This window comes from Triticum urartu, chromosome 7A, assembly GCF_056163025.1.
Source record: "Triticum urartu cultivar PI428250 chromosome 7A, HENAU_Tu73, whole genome shotgun sequence".
Classification (NCBI taxonomy): Eukaryota; Viridiplantae; Streptophyta; class Magnoliopsida; order Poales; family Poaceae; genus Triticum; species Triticum urartu.
The window spans coordinates 521,642,930-521,665,101 of record NC_141879.1 but is presented as its reverse complement, the minus strand read 5'-3'; positions in this window follow the sequence as shown (position 1 = coordinate 521,665,101).

Below are 22,172 nucleotides of genomic sequence, written 5' to 3'. Positions count from 1 at the left end.
TTGATTCAAATTTTCTGTAGCCCCGGCATTTTACTCCTGCCTCTGCATCCCTCGCAATCTCAAAAATATCTGCTCCCCTTGATCCAAATTTCTAGTAGCCCCGCTTTGTTACTCCCGCCTAGTAAAATTTTTAGTTGCCGCAGTATTTCCTCAAACACAACCTCCGCTCACACAGACACACACAACCCTCGAAACCATCGATAGGTCGCCACCATCGCCGGCGCCTGCATCCTCAACCTCTGCTTGTGTGCCAGGAGCTCGAGTAGCCAATGGCTAAAAAGATGTTTATCACGGCCTTTTCGCCCGACACCGGCGAGGTGGCCGCCGAGGTGTCCCCGTCGTCCTCCGTGGGCCCGATCCGCCATCACCGATCCCCCGATCAGCCCACCGCCGCGCCCCGACGCCGGTTCAAGGACTTCCCCGTCCTCCCCCGAACCAGGCAGCCGACGAAGTCCTAGCTTGGTGTCCGGCAGAGGCAGTGGGGGACGTGGGTCACCGAGATTACAGATTGAGAGACCCACACCCGCCGGTGGCTCGGTAGCTTCCACACGGCCGAGCTCGCGGCCATGGAGTACGACCGCTGGTAGGTCCGCTACCACGGCGCGGCGGCTAGGCTCAATTTCCCCTTCAGCACATGTCCGGTCCACCTCGTTCCGCTGGAGCCAGGGGTGGTGAGCTCGGCTATGGCGCGGGAGGACCGTGAGGCGTGGGAGCGTCTCGAGGCCGAGGCCGCCGATGAGGCCTACATGCAAGAGCTCCACCGGCAGCACCCGGAGCTCATGGAGGCGGAGCAAACGATCTTTGCCAGCACGGAGGGCGGCGAGGTTATCGCGCTCTCCTCTGATGATGAAGTCTAAGGCGGCGAGGACGGCGGCGCGGAGGGCAGCGAGGTTATTGCGCTCTCCTTTGATGACGAGGTCGAAGGCGGCGGCGGCGCGGAGGGCATCGAGGTGGGCCCCCAGGACGAGGAGATCGACATCGACGAGTGGAGCAGTGCCTTCCCCAACGACCCCTACGATGGTACTGGCCCGGACCCGGCTCGCGGCACACTGTACATGACGAGGAAGGATTGTCTCGACCTCTACTTCGACCGAAAGTAGTTTAGCTTAGTTTCAATTTATGTTTTTGTTCGGTTATGCAAAACTATCTATGTTTATGTTTGAATGCATGCTACTTTTGGTTGAACCTGCTTTGAACTTGATCAAATTGAAGTTTACAACCTTAAGTTTAGGGGATCGACTAGAAAAGGCCAAGAATTGCTGGAGTATATATATCCACTAAGGGTTTTAGTCCTTTAAATTTTTAAGGATCACCTAGAGATGTCCTTATGACTTGTTTATTTCAGTTCTTCACAATGTGATGCTCTATATGTACAACTATTTGCTGTGCAGTGCAATTTCATCAATAACAGTTTCAACAATACCACTATGAATTATGATATTTGGTTGATGTTAAGGATATTGCAGTTAACATGCCTTTTCGTTTTTCAATTGTTGTTTAGCAACATGCATTGTACTGAATGACTAAATTTGCAATCCCAGGCTACATAGCAACAAGGAAGAGTGTTACCTTAATGTTCTGATGATGTCTAGATATACATGTAATAAAATATTATATAATGGGATGGATGGAATGTTGTACTACATCATTTTTTAATTGTTGTTTAGCTTCTAATATTAACTTGGTGCTTTTAGGTACATATATCATTGCCAAAGATCCACACTTCGACCCTTTCTGCTCATGGGGCAATGAGATATTCATGAACCAGCATCAAGTGAGGAAACTGATAAAGATCGTTACAAAAATGGGTCAAAAGATGTCAATCGAAGTATTTGTTTACACTTTATGCAAGACAATAGTTTACTGCAGGATGGTAAGTAAGAACCCTGTAGCCTTCTTTTTACTGCCTATAATGAGTTGTGTTAGATGACAATATCTGAATCTTTGTTCTTTTGCAGTGGATCCGGAAGCAGTTTACTCAAGATTACCTCTCAAACTACATGATTGGCGGCCGGCCATCACAAGGGGTTGGACTAGAGTCCTGCATGCCTTCTGCATCCAGGAGAGCACAATAGGGCCATTCCGCTTCACCTTGTTCAACAACTGGAATGTCCATCGCCTCTTTCTTTACCATCTGTAATTGTACAAGTATAGAACCCTGGTACATCATTCTTTATTTGGTGCTTCTGTAATTCTTAAACATATGTACCTGTGAATCGAATAATGCATTGGCTGTTTGAACCTAATGGATATGAATAAAGCTATAGCCTACTTTCAAGTTTAAATTAGGTACAATCAATTAAATTAGGGCGAAATTACGTTGTGCAGTGCATTGGTTGTTTGAACCTGATGGATATGAATAAAGCTATAGCCTACTTTCAAGTTTAAATTAGGTACAATTTTAAATAGCAGCAATTAAATTAGGGCAAAATTACGTTGTGCAGGTCATTACGGCACACACGGTTGGTAAAACACAAACATTTGCGATATACACCATAATCTGAGACGGTTCATAGAGAGGAAACGTGTGCAAGCATGCACACAGTTGCCGTTCGCAAAGCGTCTGTGATGTCAGACACTATCACATATGGTGTGGGAAAACTAAATGTGTCTGATTGTCTACCTATCGTACACGGTTTATAATCATGAACTGTATGTGATGTGCCAGGCGTCGTAAATCTCCCGTGCCTGGAAAGCTCCCGTGCCTAGAATCTGCCTGGTTTTAGGCAGAACCACAAAACTCTGACTGCGATGGAAATGTGAGCACAAACCAGTAGCAAGGATGAAGCGTGTGGGATATTCGAGATATCGGAAATGGTTATATAGGGACAACTGTATGCATCAAGGCTCCCTATCCCAACAGTTTTTGGGTCGTGTGGGAAGGACCCCCCTATCGCCCACACTCACTTGGCGACGGTTCCAAAGGTCATCGCGGAAAGGGGTAAAAAACTGTTTGTTTAGGACCGACGCGCATCAGTGAAAAGAAATAATAAAGAATAATAGAAATGAAAGAAATAATGAAAAGATCATCCTATGGTAGGTGATGACACCACATAAGGAAAAGATTGACAAACATAGCATTAGTCAATGATGCAACTCATGAAAGAATTAATAAGGGAAGACAAGATTCACATATAAATATACTATCCTAGAAATCTTTTGTGATTGTGAGCCCTCATCAAAATATTATATGCCAAAATTGTTGACGTTGGACAAGGAAGACAACTTAATGGTTTATGTTTGCTTATGTTCACATAGAAGTCATATTGTCATAGATCCTTCAACATGTGGTTCGTGCTCCCTATCTTTGCTAGCCAAAAATTCCGCACTAAGTAGAGATACTACTTGTGCATCCAAAAACCTTTAAACCCAAATCTTATCTTCAAGTGTCCACCATACCTACCTAAGGATTGAGCAAGATCCCTCAAGTAAGTTGTCATCGGTGCAAAAAGGCAATAAAAATTGCTTCTAAATGTGTGAGATCATTTTAGTGTAAGAGAAAATTGAGCATTGCACGAACTTGTGATGGTGAAGAATAAAAGGGGCAGACTACATAATAAAGGCCGCTATCACAAGGGGCAATGTAACGTGACGTTCTTTTGCACTAAGAGGTTGATCATACAAACAGATAAGTGCATGGCAACCTCTGCTTCACTACAAAAAAAAGACACATCCGTGACATTTTGGGACGAACGAATCTGTCATATATATGACACTTCTATGACGATAATTGTGACAAAACCCAGTATCATCATAGATATGGTGGGCTCCTACTTCTATGACAAAAAATCATGACAAAAAATGGGCTTTTCGTCCTGGGAGGGCCGGAGACGCAGCTGCATGGCATTCTTTGGGCCGTCCATGACGGAAAAAATCGTGGTAGAAGCGAGGGGGAGGAAAATTTCGGGGAGTTCTCGTTACGATGGGAGGTCCGGAGCCGAGCGATGCACGTTTCTCTCGTACACGTACGCGCGTGTGTGCGAGGCGTTGGCTCTAAATGAACCCAAGCGAGGCGTTGGGCTCTAACTGAACCCGAGCGATTGCACTACAGGCTACGCATTACTGAACCCGAGCGATCGATCGATGGCTGTTAACTGAACCCGATCGAGCGATTCCTTCGCTACTACTGCTAACTGAAGCCGATCGATGTTGCCTCTGGGATGAACAGTGAGCGTTGTGGGGGGTTTGGATGAACAGTGAGCGGTGGCATTGCCTCTGGATGAACAGGACCCCGTGGTGTGGTGGAGGGCTGGATGAACAGTAGACGGTGGAGGGGTGCCCGTGGAGGGGTGGTTGAATAGGACCCCATGGTGTGGAGGGTTGGATGAACAGTAGACGGTGGAGGGGTGCCCGTGGGGGGGTGGTTGAACAGTAGCCGGTGGAGTAGTGCGCGGTGGAGGCTGGATGAACAGGAGCCCATGGAGGCTGGAGGAGGTCGACGGTAGCCCGTGGAGGCTGGAGGAGGTTGATGGTGGAGATGAACAGTATCCCGTGGAGTCCCGTTTTGCGGTATGCCACACCCTTCCCGATGAACAGGACCCCCGTTTCGACCGTAGGAGGTCCATTTTGTCCGTTTTGCGGTACGGCACACCCCTCCCGATCAACAGGACCCCTGTTTCGACCGTAGGAGGTCCGTTTCATCCATTTTGCGGTACGCCACATCCCTCTCAATCAACAGGACCCCCGTTTCGACCGTAGGAGGTCCGTTTCCTTCGTTTTGCAGTACGCCATACCCCTCCCGATCAACAGGACCCCGTTCAGGCCTCGTTTCCATCGCTTGTTCCGTCCAAGCCCTCCCGATGAACACGACCACACATTCCGTTCTGACCCAGCTGGTTGGCTCCCATGCGTTTCGTTGCCTCCCGATGAACACGACGCATTCCGTTGCCTCCCCATGAACACGACGCATTCCGTTGCCTCCCCATGAACACGACGACGACGCTGTTTCTCCGTTCCGACCCAGCCATGTACACAAGCCCTGGCCGTACGTATGCGCGAGTAGGCGTTCGAGACCCTGCCCGTATGTACACATACATGGCCGTATTTTCTTTCTTGCACCCTGGCCGCTGTACATACGTGTACATGCTACATGCGCGCCTCTACTACGACCCGTACACGCCTCTACTACGACACGTGCGCGCCTCTACATCCACAAGTATATATGTACGTACACATTCGCGACCAGAATGACAATGCTACGTATGCTTCGACCAGGTGGGTCCCGACTGTCAGGCACTTCCTTACCTGCGAAGATGTAGCTGGTGGGTCCCAGCAGTCAGGGGGGCGAATCGTTTTTTTGCCCGGACGCACTTCCTTGCGTGCGAAGATGTAGCTGGTGGGTCCCAGCAGTCAGGGGCAAACCTTTTTTTCGCAAAATACGGTGGCCCATCTGGTGGGTCCCCGCTGTCAGGTGGAGGAATAATTATTTTGCACGTAATAAGGAGGCACTTCCTTGCTACGGTCGTGGACCCAGCTGTCAGCCTCTCCACGTACAGTCCATGTCTGATGGAAGTCGTTCCTTGACCGCGTTGACCACACCGCGCCAAGAGCACCAGGGCGGTGGACGACGGCGAGGCCTAGGAAGGGGACGACGCGGAGTCAGAGAAGACACGACAGTGATGCCCACGCGTAGAGGAGTACGAGGGTTCACTAGTTCGCTGCAGTGTGAGGCTGTCGTCGCCGCAGAATAACAGGGGGTGTGGGTGAGTAGAGGGATGGCCTGGCCAGTGGTGGGAGTAGTAGGGGGCGGTGAGGCCTCCGCCGCATCGCAGCCGGCCACGGGAGGCAGGAGCACAATGCACGACCGGCGCTGGTTTGGGCAGCTGGAGCAAGAAGACCAGAGGTTGAAGAAGCACTACGGTCGTTGGATGGACATCGTACGGTCACTGGAGCTAGAATCGTGCATATTGACTAAGTTGACAAAGCCCTCCGTCCCCATCAACTTAGTAGGCCCACAAGTCAGCCTGCCACTATACTGGGTCCCAGCTAACAGGGGGAGTATTCATTTTTTTGTGCGTAATAAGGAGGCACTTCCTTGCGTGCGAAGATATAGCTCGTAGGTCTGAGCTGTCAGTGGCGGTAACGTTTTTTCACGAAATACAGAGGCCCTTTCGGTGGGTCCCTGATGTCAGGTGGATGAATCATTATTTTGCGCGTAATAAGGAGGCATTTCCTTGCGTGCGGCCGTGGACCCAGCTATCGGCCTCTCCACGTACAGTCCACTTTAGATGCATGTCGGTCGTTGACCACATTGACCAGGCCACGCCGAGAGCACCAGGGCGGTGGACGACGGCGAGGCCTAGGAAGGGAACGACACGGAGGCAGGGAAGACTCGGCAGTTGTTTCCCACGCGGAGGGGAGTACGACTGTACGAGGGTTTACTGGTTCGTCTGTCGTCGCTGGAGAATAACAGCAAGTGTGGGTGAGTAGAGGGATGGCTAGGCCAGCGATGGGAGTACGGTGGGGCGGTGAGGCCTGCGCGGCAGCAGCGCTGGCCGCGGGGAGGAGGGAGCAGGCAGTCCCGCCGGCGCTTGTTTGAGCAGCTGGAGCAGGAAGAGCAGAGATTGAAGAAGCACGACGCCCGTTGGATGACCATCCAACAGTCACTGCTTGTGCGTCAACCTTTTTTTAGGAAAGCCTCAAATCTGTGGAAAACAGCATACAACCCATCTGCCATTATTTCAAATAATTTACAGCCCATTTGCTAATTATTAAGGTTTTTTGGAGCCCATATTCTTTTTGTTAGCATTACAACCCATATTGTGGCCACGGTTAAAAAATTATACGAAATTTTGCATATTTCGGTGCGGTCCGAACTGTTTTTAATCCTGAAATTTCGACTCACATTCAAACTGATTTTAAAAATAAATGTATATAAATATAAAATCCAATAAATTTTCCATGCATAAAAATTAATGTAATTTAAAATCTCGAAATGAAAAAAAAAAGATATTTGAAACTAAATGCCGGTTTGATGTGTTTTAAAAATGTACAGCCCATTTCTCATTACTGATAGGCCATTTTCTCGGCCAGCCGAATGGAGCTCTCCTCGTCTTGAGAGATTTGCAGCCCAACAGGCCTGACAAAGCGACTTACTTGGCAAATCACAAAAAAACTGGGCTATGGCCGTGGACCCAGCTGTCCGTCCATTTGTTTTTTAGTCCATTTGGTGGGCTGGGTGAAACAATGATGTAGCATCTATGCAGCCCGTTTAAATCCCATTTGCATTTTTCTCGAAATCCATGGACTTGCTGGGCTAGGTGAAAATATCATGTTGGGCTAGACGGAGAAATGTTATAAAAACATAAACACATGATTGCATGTCAGTAAAATCTTTGCAAGCTTATGTACGCAATCACTAGGAGTTAACTTCCTAAGTTATATATAAACAATTATTATTATTATTTTGTAAGAACTTTCAACTTATGAAATAAAATATCATTTTAATTTGATGAGTTAATAGTATGTGGGGTATTATTATTTTTTAGGCTAGACGTGGGGCAGTTGAGTTGGTTCTAGGGGAAAGTACTGGGAGAAAACTCAGTTTACATCAAAAAATAAAGTGGGAGAAAATTCAGAGACCTGCTGGGTCCACCTGAGGAGAGGAATATGTTGGGAGGAAGGAGATTCAAAGCACGGCAGCCGAGTGAACTAGTTTTTTATGGACAAGTGAACTAGTTTACATACATAAGCAAATAGCCACTAAAAAGCAATCAGGTTAATGGGTTCTTAAAAGAAATATTTCGGACAAAACAGATAATTACGACACATAGGCTAATGCATGAAACACTAAGATGATAAAGGTGCTTATAAACAGATAAAGTACAACATCTAGACCTTCCTGGCACGCTTGATTATGACGTTGTGGCAGTCCGTGTACTCGTCGGTTACGGGAAGCAGACACGCCCTCATGTCCAAGATCTGCATGTACATGTCGTAGCATGCGTATGCGTCCTTGGTCGCGTAGGTTATGTAGGCTAGATTCAGAGGTACCTCCCACGTGTTCAGGTCATCTTCTTTCATGTTGGCGTATCAGGGGTCGATGATGGTCTCAGCGAGGTCAACCATAGAGTCCTTCTCCTGCCCGTTGCTGATGATCTTGTATTGCTTCTGGATATCGACAAGCTTGTTGCACCAGATGGACGAATCGTCGCGTTCTTCCTTCTTTCCACCATAGCGAAGGTGCAGTCGGCGCTGCCGATGAAACGGGCGAATGCTCCAGAACCTAGTGTAGCCATAGGACTGAGGCGAGGCAGAGCTTCACCGAGTCCGTATCGTTGGTGTACATCACATTCAACTTGGTGCAGCCATAGGACTGAACGGCGAACTCAAAGGGGAACTCCTTGCTAAAGTCCATATCTAGCAGGCTCACCCCTCGGATCGCCATTGGAGTCTCTTCGAGTGAACGAGTGTGTAGGCGACGGCAGTTCGTTTTTCAGCTCTTGGGGAACTGGATTCAACAGTAAGCTGAGTGTGTACATGTGACAACAGTTACTACCCCTCCCTCGTCCGCTGCACGCCCGACAGAAGATGCACCCTCGGCCACACGTTGGTTCACGAGCGGGTCTATATTGGTACTATAATAACAGGAGTTAGTGGTCACTTTACTTAAATTTAATTAGCTTTAATAGAAATTTGTACTTAAAACAAGCAATGCATTCGCTCATTCTATCAGTGCCATAGGATCAACATGCACAACAATTAGAATTATTATTCTCAGGACGCACACGATCAACACATTTATCGCACTTTCACAAAGATAATACTACCAAGTTTGAACTGTTTGTTATGGTTGTTGTCCTCTGCATCACCATGCCATGTTTCCCAGCTTGCAAGATCCAGAACCAACAAATAAGATCCAAATAATAATTACAACAAAGATGCCTACACATCTCATTGATTCCCAGCTTGCAAGATATAGAACCAACAAATAAGATTCAAATAATAAGTACAACAAAGATGCCTACACATCTCACTGATTCCTAGCTTGTAAGATTCAGAACCAACCCATTAGAACCTTTTGATAAAGTGAATATTGGGATTAAATCCATCTTGGCTAGCCATGTCATACAATCGAAGAACTTGGCGAATGCTCTTGACCGTCACAACATCTGTAGTTCAGTATTCCTGTTTGCACAGCATGTTTGCACAGCACAAACAAGGAGACAGGAGAGCATGATTTCGCTTTAATAGCAGCCTCCTTGAACTCAACCTCCAGCTCTACTTGGATGAGGTCTGCCTGGAGTTCCATGATTCAATTCATGCGCCTTTTTTGCAGTTCACCTGAAATGAAGCAAAGATTGCATCATTCAGCTAGCAAGAAGTACTTGCTCTTGTGAGCTGGCAGGTTCTTCTTTAGTAGTTGCACTAAAATTGAGGAACATTAAGGTTGGCTTTCCGGCTCATGTAAGGTGCAACTATAATTTTCTTATCCTTTTGTGCAGTTCCACTAAAATAAAATGCCATTGTGGTGACAGTGACGGCTCCATCTTGCAAAGGCTAATAAAATGTTGCACGAGATTACCAGCAGAACTTGACGGAGATTTTGGACACTCCAATCACCATTTTGTGCAGTTCCACCCAAATTGAGAGATGTTGCCCACGTGACATTTTAGTTGAACTGCACAAGACACTCATTCCAAAAAAAAGTGTTTTGTGCAATTCACCAAAAGGTCACAATAGCAACAAGGTGAAATGGATATCCCTATCTGCACAAAAAGATATAAAGTAAACAGTTGCTGGTCAATAAGAATATACGAAACATATAAAAAATGAAAAGAAGCATCTTAATTATGTTCATGGAAATCATGCAAGGACAATAGAAATTTTAAAACGTCAGCAATGCTTCATGTTACCAGAAGCATTACGATCAACAATGAGATTCCTTAAATATGGGATTACTTTAATGGTGGCATTGCTTATTTACCAGACACAGCAAATCAACAGCAGCTAAAGAGTTGGTTTAAGGGCATGGGACCGTGGGGACACCAGGACACTCAGTAGCGTAAAGAAGCAACTTACTTATCATACTGGGGAAAACAGCAGGAGTGCCATTGTACTATGTGAGGGCAGCAAATCTAATCCTGGAGACCTTTTACTATGTGAGGGCAGCAAATCTAATCCTGGAGACCTTTTACTATGTGAGGGCAGCAAATCTAACCCTGGGACCTTTTACTATGTGAGGGCAGCAAATCTAATCCTGAGACCTTTTACTATGTGAGGGCAGCAAATCTAATCCTGGAGACCTTTTACTATGTGATGGCAGCAAATCTAATCCTGGACATACTCTATTGACTTGTCCACCAGCCGCCACTTTCTATCCTTTTTTCAACCAATAATAGATATGTTCCTTATCCAGTTTGTACTGCGTTTTCCCATTATTTCCCTTTTCAACCAAGAGACCGGTTGGGTATCTGGTCTCTACTACTTTCACCATATTATTTCCTCTTTGAATCAAGTCCTAGATTCATGCTACAACTTCCCCCCTTTCTTCGTTGTTTGAACAAAGCCCTAGATTCGAATGCATGAAGTAGCTTTACCTCTAATAATACTAAAAATTTAGGTGGCTTTGGAAGAGCTGATGGGAGTAGAAAAAGATGCACATGCAGAAACATGGGGAGCTGGGGTAGTAGAGCAAGGCCGCTTTCGAAGAACTTATACCTGAGGGTCGTCGGGATGTCAGCGGCGGCAGGTCGGATCTGCGGACAATACGGCAGGGAGGAAGAAGGGTCGAAGGACCTCCCGAGTCGTCCATGTGTCGGAGAGAACGGCACGGGCAGAGGATCGGGCCCCTCCGGCAGCTGTGGGTTTCCTCCCTCGGCGGCGATGACCGCGTGAATGATGCACCTTTTAGTCCTCTACACACACCGACCAAAGGGATCCGGCCGGATCTGTGACCAGCGGTGAGTAGAGAGAAAATGTCGCTACCGCTGTCTTGTTTATATCTGGAGAGGATGAGAGAATGAAGAGAGCAACCCTAGTAAAGCAAGCGCTCAGGCCCCTGCGTCCATATATAGTGGAGTAATTATCTTTTTTTTCTCTCCACAACAAGCGTTTCAATTTGTGTACGTGGCATTAAAGAAAAGAAACTCTCTATTTAAGGTGACTACTATACGACTCCTACTTACTACTAGTAGTACTACAGTATTGTTCACTTGTGCTCCCGCCCCTCCATTCATTGAACAACCCCACGGGTGAATAAACATACAGTAAGTATTGTATTTATATAGAACGAACAAGCTCGAACTATTTTCACCTAGTTAAAAGTTGAGGGCGGGGCTTTTCCCGGGCAGTACGCGCGGCAGTTTTCGGGTAGGGCCAGAAGACTATTTTAATTTTTTTTAAAAACTTCGAGACGGCAACATAGCATGGATCCGACCCCAACGATTTTACGCTTACAGGCATGGTACACGCAATCCTAGACTACTATACACATGAACTTGCCACACGAGCGTCCGGGCTGCGCTTGGCTCTTGGCCTCTTCGGGAAGTCGAACAATGATGGAATACTACTGCACTTGAGGAGTACTACAGTATGCTTCTGGCCATCTGATACCGATTGAACTGCTGCATGTCCACTGCGTGCGGGAGGGAGAGCGTGTAGCGAAAGCTTCTCCTAGTCTTGCCAGCCACCACGCTCATGGGCGAGGGAGGGACGCTCCTGCCTTTGCGTGTATGACAGGTGGGCCCTACAGGTGTGTGGCCAACCTGTCATACAGCCAAAGGCAGGTGCAGTTAAGTCCGTGAGGAAGAGGATAATCAAACTTCTCGTTGATGTACGAGTTGATGCGACACATCAAAGCACTGCACTCGATATATTTCAATAATTTGCGTGTGTGACTCCCAGATGCAGAGGCCGGGGGTCATCATCCTCCTTTTTGAGAAAAAACAGACGCGTGTGTGAGAGGATGAGTGCATGCGTGCACCTCTTCTCTTCCTGTATAACGTACTACTAAACTCAGAGTACAAGTTTTTGTGGGTGGCATGATGGTGCGTGCGAGAAGTCCCGAGAGATAGGTTTAATGCATTAATTGCAATACATGCATGCATAAAGTACATGCATTGGTCAATTTTCTCTTAATACTTGCATGCAATGATTTAATGCACCTTGGAATCTGAACATGTGTTGGGGAACAACCAAATTGAGCCTTATAAAATGGAAAACCTAAAATTTTGAGATAAGCCCTATAAAACCGAAAAGAAGGGAGTAGAAAAAGAAGTACTCCATCCAGGAATAGTGCCGCACTTCGAAACTAGAACCGTCAATAAATTTTGAGCTTGCGTCTCGTCACGTTCCAAATTACTCCATGCTATATTGAATTGCAAACCTGTTCACACCGATCACAACCTAAACGGTTTCCCACTTAGGAGCGTATTAGTACTCGGTTATAAATACTAGTATGCCAAGATGACTGCACATTCCTCCTTAACTCCTCATCCACAAAAACAAACAAGTCATTCAGCATCGTTCCCTTGCGTCTGCCATGGCCAGCGTGAGTTCTAGGTCGGGAGATTGCCACCAGGGAGAGGCGAGCATGGAAGCGGAAGCACGAGAGATGTCCCGACTCGCTGCGAGAACAGCCAGCATGTCCCGCCGCGCGGAAGTAGCGGCACAGAGGTCCCGCCGCGCCGCTGAAGCAGCATGGAGGTCCCGCCACGCTGTCGATGCAGCAGACTGGTCCGGCCGCACCGCGGAAGCAGCAGAGATGTCCCGCCGCGCCGCGAATGTAGCAGAGATGTCCCGCCGCACCGCGGCGGCCTGGGAAAATTTCTCATGGGTAGGCGACGACTGTTACAGGCGCATGCATGCGATCGTCCATAGCCAGATGGATCAGATCTCCGGCTCGGCGAGGTTGCAGGACGACATGATAGCCTCATTTGAACAGGCTACCGGCGTCATCCGGCAACTAAGGGAGGGCAATGAGAGGCTCCGGGCCGAGCGCGACCTGCTGAGGGAGAAGATCGTCCGAAGTGCAGACCTGCAGGAGGAGACCACTGCCTTGTTGAAGAAACTTATGGACGAGAATGACATGCTCCGCAACGACCGCCAAAGGCTGGTGGAGGAATCCATGGATGTTCTCAAGCAGCGTCTTGAGGACACGAAAGAGCTCATTGTCGCTCGCCGCGGAGACTAGTTTCCTGGTTTCTTTTGATGTAATAATCGGTTTAGGATGTGTATTGTGTCGTCCGTTGTGAAATGTTGGGTTCTAGCGTGGATGTTTGGCCTTTGTTGGCCTCTTGGGATGTTGCGATTTCAATCTGGTAGCTTTTAGTCCTTCGTGTTAGGCTGGAGTTGTGCTGAACTTCTTGTGAATTGTGGTGGTTTTCAGTAATGAAAATCGGAAGGGCAAGCCCTTCTTTGATCAATTTTTTTAATCGTCCTTATATATTCATCAGTCTTGCTATAAGTCGCAGTAGATGCTATATAGGTCCGTCGGATCTTACATCAAGATCCGTGCTTTCAGATTTTCTTTTCTCTCTCATAAATCTCAGTTGAGTGAGACATAGCCACGCCATTAAATAGAGGCTCGGGCGCCATTAATGGAGACCTTGGGAGAGAGGTGGATGGCAGATGGAGGTCAAAGGGCTCTCCTCCCGATAAGCACGCGCAGGGGTCTGATCGCACGCCTCTCGTACTCAAATAGCTACCCTGCACGGTGCCTCCTAGCTAATAAAAAATGGGGACGCGTGGCGGCACGTAAATGGTACTAGTAAGTAGAACGCCCACAGTTTCAATAATACTTGTGTTTCCGATTGTAATGTGACAGCACTTGTTCCAAAATGACTTTGATGATTGTTAATGTGTGCGCCTTCGCAAATCGGACTGCAAATTTACCACAGCATGTTGGTGCCATGTCATGGAACCAAGCCAAGTTTCATTATTTTCATGCGTGTTTTGGATTTACAGGAATTAAAAAACTAAGTTTCTCAATGTTTCCAACCCAGCCACGACGCCCAGAATTTTGAATTTCATTCCCATTTCTTGCATGGAACCTAGAAATTTACCCGATGACACACATGTGATTTTTCAACCAACTTTGGTGCACTGGAACATGTGCTTGTATTTCAAATTTGAATTATGCACACAAAGGTGACACGTTCCCTCCTAGAACCACGAGCCTTCTTGAGAGAAGCTCCAATTTGCAAGAAGCTTATACCAAAATTTGTTCCTATTCGGCCAATTTTTTTACCACGGCATGGTACTACCATGACATGACACCATGCCAAGTTTCATGATTTTAAAACCAAGTTTCTCAATGTTCTCGACCAAGCCACGATGCCCAGATGTTTGAATTTTATTCTCATTTTTTGCATGGGACCAACTCCCTACTTCCATCTATATAGGGCCTAATGTGTTTTTCAAGACAGCCTTTGACTATTGACAAGATTAATAGCACATGAGATGTATACTATGAAAATTATATTATTGGAAGCTCCTTTGACATACAAAATTGAAGGTATGCTTTGTGTAAGTTGCATGTCATATATTATTGCTCTAACGTTTGGTCAAAGTTAGCCTTGAAAAATGCATTAGGACCTATATAGATGGAAGGAGGGAGTAGAAATTCACCCGAGGACACAAATGTGATTTTTCAACCAACTTTGGTGCAGGGGAGCATGTGCTTGTAGTTCAAATTTGAATTATGCACATTAAATGACCAAAAACTCAATTAATGTGTAAATAAGGCCGAACGAAGCTAGAATAATTCCAAAATTTAACAGGGCATTCATGTAGTTCGATGTTGCCTTTGTAAATAAACTCAAGGGGGACAATGTATATCGTTTCGCACTCAAAGGTGGCATGTTCCCTCTCAGAACCACGAGCCTTCTTGAGAGAAGCTTCGGTTTGCAAAAGCTTATACCAAAATCTGTTCCTATTCGGCCAATTTTTTTACCACAACATGGTAGTACCATGACATGACATCCATGCCAAGTTTCATGATTTTCAGACGTGTTTTGGATTTACAAGAATTTTAAAACCAAGTTTCTCAATGTTCTCGGTCGAGCCACGATGCCCAGATGTTTTAATTTTATTCTCATATCTTGCATGGGACCTAGAAATTCACCCGAGCACACAAATGTGATTTTTCAACCAACTTTGGTGCACGAGAGCATGTGCTTGTAGTTCAAATTTGACTTGTGCACATTAAATGACCAGAAACTCAATTAATGGATAAAAATGACAAACGAACCCGGAATAATTCCAAAATTTAACAGGGCACTAATGTAGTTCTATGTTGCCTTTGTTAAGAAACTCAACGGGGGGGCAACGTATGTCGTTTCACACTCAAAGGTGGCACGTTCCCTCTTAGAACCACGAGCTTCCAAATCGGCCCAATTTTTTACCACAACATGTTAGTGCAATGACATGACACCATGCCAAGTTTCATGATTTCCAAGCGAGTTTTGGATTTACATGAATTTAAAATCAAAGTTTCTCGATGTTCTCGGCCGAGTGATGACGCCCAGATGTTTGAATTTCATTATCATTTCTTCCATGGGACCTATAAATTCAACCAAGGACACACACGTGATTTTTCAACCCACTTTGGTGCACCGGAGCATGTGCATGCAATTCATATTTAGATTATGCGCATTAAAAGTCCAGAAACTCAACTAATGTATAAAAAGGCCAAATGAACCTGAAATAATTCCAAAATTTAACAGGGCACTCATATAGTTCTATGTTGCCTCTGTAAATAAAATCAGGGGGGAGGCAGCGTATATCGTTTCGCACACAAAGGTGACACGTTCCCTCTCAAAACCACGAGGCTTGTTGAGAGAATCTCCGGTTTTGCAGGAGGCTTATACCAAAACTTGTCCCAATTCAGCCAAAAATTATACGTATGAAAATAGGGTTTAGATTATCCCAAACATCTCGCTACCTAGACCAATAATGTACTATGATTTGAATTCAACATAAAATGGATACAAATATTTGAATTGGAGAGCGTATGGTACATGTAGTTCATAGTCAAATATGATTACTACTATATGTATGTTTTTTGTTATCAAGATAATATTTAAATTATTGTATAACTTGACAACAATCGTATTCAAATAAGGAAAATTGATTCAAATTTAGTCCATATGGTAGACGACAATATATATGTTCACATGGTGCAGTAAAATGTTCATATATGATGGAAGATCAAAATGCACGACTACATCAATTATAAACCGCAAGGTCACCTAACAATATATTCGAATTCAACATAACGTGGATTCAAAAATTGAAATTCGAGATCATGGCATCTGTAATCATATAAAAAGGGACATTACTCTTTCTTTGGTGGGAATTGATTTGTTTTTTGCTGTTGTTAAGGGAAGTGCAAATCGATTTGGTACTATGCAGGGTAATCTTGTTCTCCTGATTTTTTTACATTTTTCTTGTAGTTTTTTCAATGGCATCTATAGCATTATAGTAAAAGGGGACATGACTCTCTTGTGTCTTGTATGAATTGTTTTTTACACGTTAAGTTTGTTCTGCCGAACAAGGAATCCGCACCTTGTTATCCCGAATTTTTCAAGCTCGAGTATCTTTTGTCTCACCTGCTTTGAAACTCCCGCTTCATCAACCCGTGCTGCGCCTTGTTATCCCAAAATTTGGACGCACGCGAGAACTCCCTCCTCATCCAAAATCGCTCCCGCAGCCAAGACACGGGAAATCCCCCTTCTACCCCTCAGCCGAAAATGAAGCTCCACGTCGCGGTGTCAAAACCGGTGGGGGTACGCTGGTAACTTACCCTACATTTCGGACAAGCGTCTCCCTAAGCTTGGCTCCCCCTCCCCCTTCGCCCCCCCCCCCCATTCATACACCGAGGCCGCCAAAACCCGTGAAACCCCACGCTCCTCCGTCGGCCTCCCGACCGCCGCCCAGCCGGAGACTCTTCCCCGACTACGTCGTCCACAGCAACAGCTCGCCGTCCCTCATCCACCGCACCGGATGAGGATCCGTTGTCGATCTCATCATACCACCAGATCAGCCGCCCCGTCCTCCACCTCCAAGGAGCTGCCCCGACGTTTGCCTCGTCTATCACGCCACCTCAATCCCCACAGCGCCGTATTGACCTGCCCCACCGGAACCGCAACACCCTCACCAATTCCTCCGATGAAGCCGAGGCCAACTCGGCGCCACCAAGGAGGTTCTGCACTCACCGCTGCATTTTATCTTTTATTCGATCTCATGGGGCTGCCGGTGCTCGATACCGAGCAGACATGGCGTGTCTCCATCGATGGCACCGTCGCCGACCACATCATCCACGGCGTCTCTCCCCCATGTAGTTGCTTCCTTGGCGGCGACTTCCACAATGGCACTAGCTATAGCTGCTCCGGCTCTCGCTCGCTGTCGGTCGCGCTGCTGCACTGCTCCTGCTTTCGTTCGTGCTCCTGCTCTGCTCTTGCTCTCGCTTGCGCTGCTGCTGCTGCTGCACGACCTCCGGCAGCTACATGAGTTGCTGCTTTAGCACTCGTTCACGGTGCTACTACATGACTTGCTCTCTGCTAGTGCGTTCCCTGCTCGAGCGTCTGCTGATTTAGATCACTGCTTCTCTGCTACTAGTGCTCGAATGCCCTAAACATCTATTGCAATGCACTATTACTAGTTCAATCAGTTTCGATAGTAAAATTCAGTTTTGACTGTGAAGTTCATTTTCTTCAGTTAAGTTCAGAGTGAACAGTACTTACAGCATCTGTCGGAGCGGCCGTGGCGCCGCTGATGCGTTTTACATCTAGCACTTTTTGGTGATGTATTTTACATCATCTATTGCAGATGATATTAGGGTCCCACTTCAGATTAACGTTGTCTGTCTTGTCATGCTTCAACCTCATCGTCGTATACCTTAGCGGAGCTGCTCCAACGATGGAACCGTCCATCACAGCAGAGCAGTACCCTCGGCGCCGTTTCTAGAGGCCTAGGATCTTCTTCCCCGCCTCCGACAGTCACACCAGCATCATCACCATCCACCACGTCCAACCCAATGATGCTGAGGTCCACAAGGCTATGCCAAAGAGGTTGTACACTCGTCGCATCACTTTGTTTCTCCATTCCTCTATTCTTCCAATTCATGTGAGCCAAACACCCAGGTTGACTGAAATCCTATGTTTCCAAATGCTCTGTTTTGCACGTGCACTCCTATCCTATTCCTGTGTTTTTCCTGTCCCTGTGTTTATAGAATCCTCTAATTCTAAGGAGCCCTTACAGATTTACTTCATTTTCAAATAGGCGTCAAAGAAAACTCTGTGTGTTATGTCCTGCTCCTGCGTTGCCATCATCCACCCCACCTGAGGTGCACCATCGACAAAAGCGTTCACTGCAGCAGAGATCCCCCCTGCAGACTTCCTTTCGCCGCCTCAGATCATCTTCCCCGTTGCCGGCAGCCACGTCAACTGCATTACCATCATTGACTGAGCAGATGAACCCGAGGACTACACAATTCCAGAAGAGAGGTCGCAGTCTTTCGTGTTTGCTTACGTTATACATCGGTTATTATTACCAGCTACTTTATCGTTCAATCTTGACATAATTGCCGATGGGTCTCATATCGAGCCAGCAATGAATAGTATCTGTCTACTATCTGCTTCATCTGGGGTCTTCTATGTGGTTCATGTTGGGTGGGCAACAAACAATAGATGATCCATTGTCTATCTTTTTAAACTGAAGCTATAATCTACCTTCTATCATTAGTTTTGGATCCATCCACTCGTTTGCTACCATCAGTCTTGATTTTTGCATGCACCCCTTAGGCCTTACAAAATCTAACTATTTGTTTTTATTATGCATGTCAGATATTGTACACAATCATACTGAACATGTAGAGAAAAAGAGAAGACCGTTGCGTGCGAATATAATGTCATGCAAACGCCGCTCCATGGTGGGCGAAGTGCCCCCCCCCTCCTGCATTTCTAGATTGTATTCTAGAGGAAGATAACTATTCAGATGGAGATTCAGAAGGAGCTGACCATGCCTGTTTACCACCTGAGGTGTTTGCTCTAACCTGGCATGCTGATGTTGGTCATATCATGCATATGGCGCCTTGCATTGCTTACATTATACATCTTATATGTCACCTGTTTGGTTTCTATATCATACTCCCACCATTCCTAAATATTTGTCTTTTTAGAGATTTCAACAAGTGACTACATACGGAACAAAATGAGTGAATCTACACTCTAAAATGTTTCTATATACATCTGTATGTGGTAGTCCATTTGAAATCTCTAAAAAGACAAATATTTAGGAACGGAGGGAGTATATGGGAATTATGCAATGCCATCTTCTTTAGCCAGGCATCATATACGTGAATCATGCAATGCCATCCTGTTTAGCCAGTCATCGTATATCTGAATTGTGTCGTGCCATATTTTTTCCATAATGTATTCCATTTGTCAACAATGTTTATACATTCATCTACTCTTCCTGTGCATCAGCCATTTGAGTCGGTCATGGGAAAATCTAGAGTGAAAACAAGGTCTTATGAGCAGTCAGTGCTACCTGTCGATGCAGATTTCTTGCTGTTTACAGATAGCTCCTCAGAGGAGGATTCAGACAGAGATGACCAGTCATATTCCCCTCCCCCCCCCCCCCGAGGTGCATGCTCTAACTTGGCTGGGTTATATTGGTCATATCATGCATATGGTGTCTTGTATTGTCATGCCATCTGCTTAGATTAGACATGCTTTGTGTGAATGCCTCATGTTTGCTTTCTATATCAGATGTGTGAATTATGCAATGCCATGTTTTTTAGCCAGTTATCATATATGTGAATTATGCACCACCATGGAGCCAGCCATCATATATGTGAATTATCTCATGCCATCTTTTTTTTCATTACGTATTCCATTTGTCGACAATCTATGTATATTGAACTACTCTTCATGTGTATCAGCCATTTGAGCCGGTTATGGAAAAATCTGTAGTGAAAACAAGGTCTTCAGAGCAAGCAATGGTACCTGTTGAAGCATATATCTCGATGGTTACAGGGAGCTCCTCAGAGGAGGATTCAGAGACAGATGACCAGTCCTATATCCCACCTGAGGTGTATGCTCTAAGTTGCAATGTTTATATTTCTCATATGATGCATATGGTGTCTTGCATTTCTTAGTTTAGACATCATATGCACAATATTGAATTCTATCCGCTTAGTTTAGAGATCATACATGCGAGTGTCAGCTGCTTAGTATATGAATCAATTATGTCAATTATATCATGCCATCCTGTTGTTGGGTTTCGTAGTAATTCCAAAAATTTCCTACGCACACGCAAGATCATGTGATGCATAGCAACGAGGGGGAGAGTGTTGTCTACGTACCCAACGCAGACCGACTGCGGAAGCGATGACACGACGTAGAGGAAGTAGTCGTACGTCTTCACGATCCAACCGATCAAGCACCGAAACTACGGCACCTCCGAGTTCGAGCACATGTTCAGCTCGATGACGATCCTCGGACTTCGATCCAGCAAAGTGTCGGGGAAGAGTTCCGTCAGCACGACTGCGTGGTGACGATCTTGATGTACTACGGCAGCAGGGCTTCGCCTACACTCCGCTACAGTATTATCGAGGTATATGGTGGCAGGGGGCACCGCACACGGCTAAGGAATAGATCACGTGGATCAACTTGTGTGTCTAGAGGTGTCCCCTGCCTCCGTATATAAAGGAGTAGAGGAGGGGAGGCTGGCCGACCAAGGAGGGAGGCGCAGGAGAGTCCTACTCCCTCTGGGAGTAGGATTCCCCCTCCAATCCTAGTCCAACTAGGATTCCTCGAAGGGGAAAAGAGGAGGAGGGGGCCGGCCACCTCTCCTAGTCCTAATAGGACTAGGGGAAGGGGGAGGCACGCAGCCCATCTAGGTCAGCCCCTTCTCTTTTCCACTAAGGCCCACTATGGCCCATATAGCTCCCGGGGGGGTTCCGGTAACCCTCCCGGTACTCCGGTAAAATCCCGATTTCACCCGGAACACTTCCGATGTCCAAACATAGGCTTCCAATATATAAATCTTTACGTCTCAACCATTTCAAGACTCCTCGTCATGTCCGTGATCACATCCGGGACTCCGAACAACCTTCGGTACATCAAAATGCATAAACTCATAATATAACTGTCATCGTAACCTTAAGCGTGCGGACCCTACGGGTTCGAGAACAATGTAGACATGAACGAGACATGTCTCCGGTCAATAACCAATAGCGGGACCTGGATGCCCATATTGGCTCCTACATATTCTACGAAGATCTTTATCGGTCAGACCGCATAACAACATACGTTGTTCCCTTTGTCATCGGTATGTTACTTGCCCGAGATTCGATCGTCGGTATCCAATACCTAGTTCAATCTCGTTACCGGCAAGTCTCTTTACTCGTTCCGTAATACATCATCTCGCAACTAACTTATTAGTTGCAATGCTTGCAAGGCTTATGTGATGTGCATTACCGAGAGGGCCCAGAGATACCTCTCCGACAATCGGAGTGACAAATCCTAATCTCGAAATACGCCAACCCAACATCTACCTTTGGAGACACCTGTAATGCTCCTTTATAATCACCCAGTTACGTTGTGACGTTTGGTAGCACCCAAAGTGTTCCTCCGGCAAACGGGAGTTGCATAATCTCATAGTCATAGGAACATGTATAAGTCATGAAGAAAAGCAATAGCAACATACTAAACGATCGGGTGCTAAGCTAATGGAATGGGTCATGTCAATTAGATCATTCAACTAATGATGTGACCTCGTTAATCAAATAACAACTCATTGTTCATGGTTAGGAAACATAACCATCTTTGATTAACGAGCTAGTCAAGTAGAGGCATACTAGTGACACTTTGTTTGTCTATGTATTCACACATGTATTATGTTTCCGGTTAATACAATTCTAGCATGAATAATAAACATTTATCATGATATAAGGAAATAAATAATAACTTTATTATTGCCTCTAGGGCATATTTCCTTCAGTCTCCCACTTGCACTAGAGTCAATAATCTAGATTACACTGTAATGATTCTAACACCCATGGAGCCTTGGTGCTGATCATGTTTTGCTCGTGGAAGAGGCTTAGTCAACGGGTCTGCTACATTCAGATCCGTATGTATCTTGCAAATCTCTATGTCTCCCACCTGGACTAGATCCCGGATGGAATTGAAGCGTCTCTTGATGTGTTTGGTCCTTTTGTGAAATCT